The sequence below is a fragment of the Trachemys scripta genome, chromosome 25 (assembly GCF_013100865.1).
Source record: "Trachemys scripta elegans isolate TJP31775 chromosome 25, CAS_Tse_1.0, whole genome shotgun sequence".
NCBI classification, from domain to species: Eukaryota; Metazoa; Chordata; order Testudines; family Emydidae; genus Trachemys; species Trachemys scripta.
In genome coordinates, this window is record NC_048322.1 from 2,590,463 (window position 1) to 2,598,504 (window position 8,042).

An 8,042-nucleotide genomic window follows, 5' to 3' on the forward strand; every position below is an offset into this window, starting at 1 on the left:
CAGAAGTCTGAAATTGGAGCCTGACACATTTGTTGCCTCATTGGTTACCATCATTTCTACAGCCTGAAAGTCCTTGTTACCCAATCAGGCAGCCAGTTTGGGATCCACAGGGAAGGAATGTCCTATGAAGCTCTCTCTCTTCGGATCCAAACGGTGAAAGATGATTGTTCTCAATCTAACCCTGGCATCCTTTGGAACTGTAATCAGACACACTGAACTAGGATGTGGAGATGTACAAACAATTTTCCTTGGGTCAACATAGATTCCTGTATTGGGGTGGAAAGCAAGAATTGGGGGTGTACTCTCTTGGGGAGGGAGAACTCAGTGGTTTGAGCATTAGCCTGCTAAAGCCAGGGTTGTCAGCTCAATACTTGAGGGGGCCATTTAGGGAATCTGGAGCAAAAATCTGTCTGGGGATTGGTTCCCCCTTAAGCAGGGGGTTGGACTAGTGTGACGATGCGGTTCTGGCAGAACCCAACTGAGAGTGCCAACTCAGGACAAATTGCTCAAACAGGGCAGTTACAGCCCAAGGATAGGGTTTTTCCACCACTAAGGCAAACCAAACCAGCCAGACTAAGAGGACTTCCGTCTCACCCCACTGGCTAACCGCAAGTCTCACAAGCAATTTCCTTAGACACTCCAGTTTCCCAGTATCACCACCAGTAACCACTCGTTATGGGGACAAATGGTTATGAAAACCAATACCCAAATAAAAGAAAAAAGGTTCTCCTGATCCCAAAGGACCAAGCCCCAGACCCAGGTCAATATACAAATCAGATCTTACCCACAAATCACGCTGTTGCCAATCCTTTAGAATCTAAAATCTAAAGGTTTATTCATAAAAGGAAGAAGATAGAGATGAGAGTTAGAATTGGTTAAATGGAATCAATTACATACAGTAATGGCAAAGTTCTTGGTTCAGGCTTGCAGCAGTGATAGAATAAACTGCAGGTTCAAATCAAGTCTCTGGAGTACATCCCCAGCTGGGATGGGTCCTCAGTCCTTTGTTCAGAGCTTCAGTTTGTAGCAAAGTCCCTCCAGAGGTAAGAAGCAGGATTGAAGATGAAATGGAGATGAGGCATCAGCCTTATATAGTCTTTTCCAGGTGTAAGAACACCTCTTTGTTCTTACTGTGGAAAATTACAGCAAAATGGAGCCTGGAGTCACATGGGCCAGTCCCTGCATACTTTGCTGAGTCTGAAGGCGTATTTGCCTTCTCTCAATGGGTCCATTGTATAGCTGATGGTCCTTAATGGGCCATCAAGCAGGCTAGGCAGAGCTAATCTCAGCTTGTCTGGGATGTCACCCAGAAGCATAGCATAAGTTTGAAATACAGACAGTACAGAGCCAATATTCGTAACTTCAACTACAAAACTGATACACACATATAGACAGCATAATCATAACCAGTAAACCATAACCTTGTCTTAGACACCCCATTTGACCCCCCTTATACAAGATTTGGGTGCCACGACAGGACCTTGGTTGCAACAATGATCTATATGGTCCCAGTTTATGTCAATATCGTCACAACTAGATGACCTCCTGAGGTCCCTTCCAACCCTGACATTCTATGAAACACCAGTTCTTTCCAAATCTTTGGCCTTGGTTAGGGTAAATTTACAGTTCTCTGAAGTAGAATCCTTTACAAAACCACTCCAAATCTCAGCAGTGTTAATGAGGAATGGCTTCTCAAAACATGCCAAGCTTTTTTTAATTTGGTGGCACAGTTCCAGTCACAGGACTGGATACAGGCCTGGATCAGAATCCCTGTTAGTTACCAGAGCTGCAGTTTCTATTAAAAAATAGCTATGTTTCTGCAGCTATTAGATTTCCAACACTGATTTAATTTTATATGCATTTTTAGCACCTATAAAGGATAAATTCAACAAAACCCCCACTTCTATTTCCTTAACATTTGCGTCATGAAGGGCAGCATCTCCCATACCATAGGATTAGCTAGGAGAGATCTTCTGTAGGGCCTGGGTTACAAATGCTTTAGGAACCAAATACATGGACATTTTGCCTAGTTCAAAAGCACTTACCGTGGAATTCTCTCCCCAGATCATCAGAGACAATATTGACTTCAACAATTGAACTACACTGTGATCATATGCACTTCCTTCAGTTAGCTGGGGTTCTGCTGTTGTTCACCATTTCCCAGTGGAGATTTAAAATCATCGCTGTTTGTTAGCAGGTGCAGTAAATTGGAGAGTTCTCTCCTGTTGACAGAACTGCACTTGAACTTTCTCCATATCATCATGGAGGGATGGGGAAAAAGCAAAGCTGAAGTGAGAAATGACTACTTTACAAATGGTCATTTGTCTTAAATTCTCCAATAAATCTGAGCTATATTCTATCAAAGTGAACTAATATCCAATTGGGTGAAGAAACCGCCATCAGGAAAGATAGAAACTCACATCACAGAGAAAGATAATTCATGACAATGAAAGTGTCAAGTGAAATTCCAGAGCAGGTTACATCAAATTATTCAGAATCGGGACAAGAGATTCTCCCATCACATTCTCCTCTGATCCATTCAAACATACTTCACTCAGCGCTGTCTCAATAGTCAATTATTTTATTTACAACATTTTTAGTATCCTAGCATCCAAATAGTGGGGGATAGAACAGCCACCTTGCCAGAAGTGGCTTTACCAATAGATAGAACCTGGGATTTAAACTCCAAATGATCACACTGTGTTTGGGATCCATTTGAATTCCCCTTCCAGGTCTTTGACACTTTCCTCTCCAGTCATAGCGACTCTGGTATAGGATTAAAGATGTCAAAGCATCAACTCCAAGCACAGACAGCTGAGAACTCTTCATGACGGCACTCTCAGAAGTGGAGGAATAGAATGTGATAAAGATAAACTTTGCACATCTTAGAAAAAAGGTAACAGTTCTGCAATGATGAGTAGGGAGGGAATCTGAGTCAGCCCATCTCCTTCCAGTGTCAGAGAGGATGAAATGACACTTCTTTCCCCCCTGTGACGGTGCTGCCCGTGGGAGCCAGCTGAGGTCACTCAATTAGGGTAAACTGCAAACAAAACGGGGCAGACAAACCCCAGAAGCTGGTGGTTATTCCATACTTAGGTTTACCAAACAGCCCAAAACAGCTTCTGTAGTACCTCACTGGTTACTTAGAAGTCCAAACAACACAATTCCCTTAAAGTACCCAGCCTCAGGCCTGCATTCAGACACACCTGAAAATATGATGATGATTACTGAAAATCTTATCTCATCATTTAAAAGGAAAGGTTCTTCCGATCCCAAAGGATCAGCCACATACCCAGGTCCAATTATAACTTAGATCTTACCCAAAATACACGCTTAGAGCCAATTCTTATTAACTAAGCTAAAATTTATTAAAAAAGAAAAGAGAGAGTGTTGGTTAAAAGATCAATATACATACAGACTTGAATTCAATTCTTGAGGTTCAGATACATAGCAGAGATGAGCTTGTAGTTGCCAAAAGTCCTTTTAGAAATAGTCCACAGGTTATAGTCCAATGTCCATATTCAGGGTGGCTCCAGTCAGTGACTGGGGATCTCAATCCTTATGGCTTAAGGTTTCCCCCTCTTGAAACCCAAAGCAGATCTGAGATGAAGAAGGATCGTGTCCAAGGATTCTTATATGTTTTCAGCAGCCTTTTGGCCTGAGAAAAACATAGGCTTAACTCCTTCTTCCAAACATCCTGGCAATTAGCACAGGGTAATTTATCCACTAAACAGTTCAGATACAGGTTACCACAACCTTCAAAGAGACACATAGACAATAATACTATTTCACTCAAGTATCTTCCTAAATGTTAATATTCCTTTTTTGATCTTCGAATCAAAGCTATAGCGATAGACAAGACTTATTTACTTACATCACAAGACCTGAGCAAACATCTACCCGTCTATCTCTAACAATGCAGACTTGCATTTCAAAGCTCTATTCATTTACATATTTTCCTAACAAGTCTCTAAAGTTCGTCCATGGGTTAGGTCAGCCTGTGAGTTAATTAACTCTTTCTGGCCCTGTCATCTTTCAATGAGATATTATATTACACTCATAACATCACACCCCCAATGCAAAATTGATGCAGGAAGGGATGACACAAACATTACTGACTGTTATCCCAAAAGCGTGACGTTGTGCAGTCTATATGGTTTTATAAAAACTTAATAATAAGTCAATATAATGTAACTGAGATAGTTTTAGAGAAAATACGGTAATAAGTGAATGTAAGTAACTGGGATATGCCTCATGCAAAAGGTCTCTTGTAAGGTATCATTCCAAAGCTTATAATCTACTGAGTGTGATCATCTGATTTGTATAAATGTACCACTCTTGTATCTAAAACTAGAAATATAAAATGTAACTCTGAGGGCCTATTGTAATTGTGTAAAGTGTGGACCATTAATGATGGTTTGGAATCTTGATGACTCCCATTGTCTGCAGATGGCTGTATTTACCTGTGAGTCTTCCTGTATATGTGTGTGCTGGCAAGTGAGTAATGAAGTCTTGCAGTGACATGTGATCATGTCACCTGAACTGGAATCCATCTTTAACCTGGTGCTTTTCCAGTGAGGGGGGGGTGGAAACCCAGAGAGACAAAGAGTTCCCGCCTTATGCAAAAGATATATAAAGGGGGGAAGAGAACAGAGAGAGAGAAGCCATCATGAAGAATCCCCTAGCTATCACCTGAGCTGCAACAAGAGCTGCACCAGGGGAAAGAATTGTGCCCAGGCCTGGAAGGTGTCCAGTCTGAGAAAAACTTACTGAAACATCTCTGAGGGTGAGATTATCTGTATTTAGTTTGATTAGGCATAGATTTGCGCATTTTATTTTATTTTGCTTGGTGACTTACTTTGTTCTGTCTGTTACTACTTTGAACCACTTAAATCCTACTGTCTGTATTTAATAAAATCACTTTTTATTTAGTAATTCACTCAGAGTATGTATTAATACCTGGGGGAGCAAACAGCTGTGCATATCTCTCTATCAGTGTTATAGAGGGCGAACAATTTATGAGTTTGCCCTGCATAAGCTTTATGCAGGGTAAAACGGATTTATCTGGGTTTAGACCCCATTGGGAGTTGGGCATCTGAGTGCTAAAGACAAGCACGCTACTGCGAGCTGTTTTCAGGTAAACTTGCAGCTTTGGGACAAGTGATTCAGACCCTGGGTCTGTGTCTGGAGCCAGACAGGAGTGTCTGGCTCAGCAAGACAGGGTGCTGGAGTCCTGAGCTGGCAGGGAAAACAGAAGCAGGGGTAGTCTTTGCACATCGGGTGGCAGTTCCCAAGGGGATTTCTGTGATCCAACCCGTCACAGGGATGACACAAACATTACTGACTGTTATCCCAAAAGCTTCCCATCCTGGGTTCTGTCTCATTACAACTTGTATTGGGTTATAAGCCATATCAGTGTATAACAGAAATGGTTTACCCAACTCATGCTCAATAACATGATTGAATCTTTTTACAAACTCAAGGTAAAACTTGGTTAGAACAATAGTGGATTGGATCTGCTCTTGCAGCAGGATTCCTGTATTTCTCATGTGATCTTGCCAAGAGCTAAAGAACATAGCTACTTTATCCATACAAGCTCTGGCAAATGTTTGGAACCCAATTAACATCAAGTTAATGTAGATATTAATGTTGTCCATAGTATAGAAATCTTGGCATTTATTCATGAAAGCAATATGGTAGTGTGCCTTAGTTTCCCTTTTTACACAGCACATCAGGTTTGGAATGTCCTTTCTCCTGTGAAAAGTTTTAATACTGTTTACAGGCATTAACAGTGCAACATTAGCATTACAAGGCCTTTTAACATATTGTGTTCTCATGTATTTCTCTTAACATGTTCAAGGGATTTTCCAAAAGATTAGGCACATTGTTGCTATTACCAAAAACTATAAAAATGTACACAGTTACAAAAATCACCATCAGCATTAACAACAAATTCATTGCAAGTGTCCATCTACAATCATTTTTGTCATGCCAGACCTTTGGCTCAACACCATTGGGGTTTGGGCCTTTTAGGGTTAACCTGTGGCTTCCCTTTGCAAAATTAAGTTCTCTCTTTCTTCCTTGTCCTGAAGGATCAAACCCTGATTTCTCTTGCTTAACAGAATTCACTGGCTGATGGGTGAGCTCTTTGTGCTAACAGCTATTAGCAAGTCTTTCTTCCCCCAGTCAGTCAGATAATTTGCATCAACACAAACACTAGCTTTTAAATTTTCAGCTGCTACCAATTCCAAGGCTGGACTCTGTCTTACAAAGGTACCACAGAAATCCAAAGAGTGCGAGTGAGAGTTTGCTTGCTCTTCCCTGCATCTTCAAGCATTCAGCCATAAACTGTTCTGCTCTGACACACCAGTAACCAAATCTGTCCTCAGACCCTGATGCACAGACTGCTTACTCACAGAATCAGCATGGAGACATTCTTGTTCCAAAACCATTGTCTTCCCAACAAGCTGGCCAAACCCAGCCACTTGGTTATAGGGCTGCTCAACTTCCTTAACAGCTCTTACTCCATCTGAGACCTTTCCAAAGCTATCCACACTGGATCTTTCAAAAGGAAAGTCAGTGGATTCATTTAGAACAGAACATTTCTGGCTGTTAGGAACTGAAACTTCCTTGATTAAATCACTTTCACACCCTTTAGCTGTATCAAGCTGCTTGCACAGATTACCATGAGGATTTCTATCCCTAGCAGCTTTTCTAAGCAACAGTTCACCCCTCACAGAAATTCTGCTCTTACCCTCTTCACCTAGGGCTTGCTCTACAGGAACACTTTTCTGAGCAACAACAGACTCTTTCTGCAAAAAGAATAGGAGTACTTGTGGCACCTTAGAGACTAACAAATTTATTTGAGCATAAGCTTTCGTGGGCTACAGCTCACTTACTCGGATGCATAGAATGGAACATATATTGAGGAGATATATATACACATACAGAGAGCATGAGAAGGTGGGAGTTGTCTTACCAACTCTGAGAGGCCAATAAAGTAAGAGAAAAAACTTTTGAAGTGACAATCACTTCAAAAGTTTTTTCTCTTACTTTATTGGCCTCTCAGAGTTGGTAAGACAACTCCCACCTTCTCATGCTCTCTGTATGTGTATATATATCTCCTCAATATATGTTCCATTCTATGCATCCGAGTAAGTGAGCTGTAGCCCACGAAAGCTTATGCTCAAATAAATTTGTTAAAGTACTCCTGTTCTTTTTGCAGATACAGACTAACATGGCTGCTACTCTGAGACTCTTTCTGGGTCTTACTCATATCCAGGATCACCACTGACCCATCAGGCGGATTCCTACACAATCCCCTTTCAGGCAAACTCATAGACTTCACAGTCAAAAGGTCAGAAGCATTCTCCTTCTTGCTACAAGTTTCCCAACTGTCAGTAGGTAACACAATCAAATTACCTTCATGCTCTTCTTGTGTCCTGGCTAGGATATCACCCTGATTAGACCTCATTGCTACATCCTTTTCCAACCACACATTAGCAACAGGCCAAATACAAGCACCAGAATTGTCTGGTCTCTGGGATTTTGCTAAGACACTAATTGGATGCAACCTAATTACAGTGCCATTCTCCCCAGCAGACACAAACTGAGGACTATTCCCCTCCTGGGCTTTAGCATTATTCTCAACCATCACAGGCTGAAAGGCACCTTCTGTCTGCTCCACAGACAAAGAAGAGCCAGAGACACATTCTCCTTTGCCAGACACACAGCTTGGGATTTCATTTCCTTTGTCCCAGCACACAGGGCTGTTCACAGACAACTGCTTGGAGACCGAGGTAGCTTCCTCCATAGGCAAGTCAATACCCCGACAGACATGTCCCTGCATGCCTTGCTGAGTCACAAGGTGTATCTGCCTTCTTTCAATGGGTCAGTTGTATAGCTGATGGTCCTTAATAGGCCATCAAGGAGGCAAGGCAGTGCTGATTGGTGAGGCCTCATCTGGAGTACTGTGTCCAGTTTTGGGCCCCACACTACAAGAAGGATGTGGAAATATTGGAAAGAGTCCAGCGGAGAGCAAC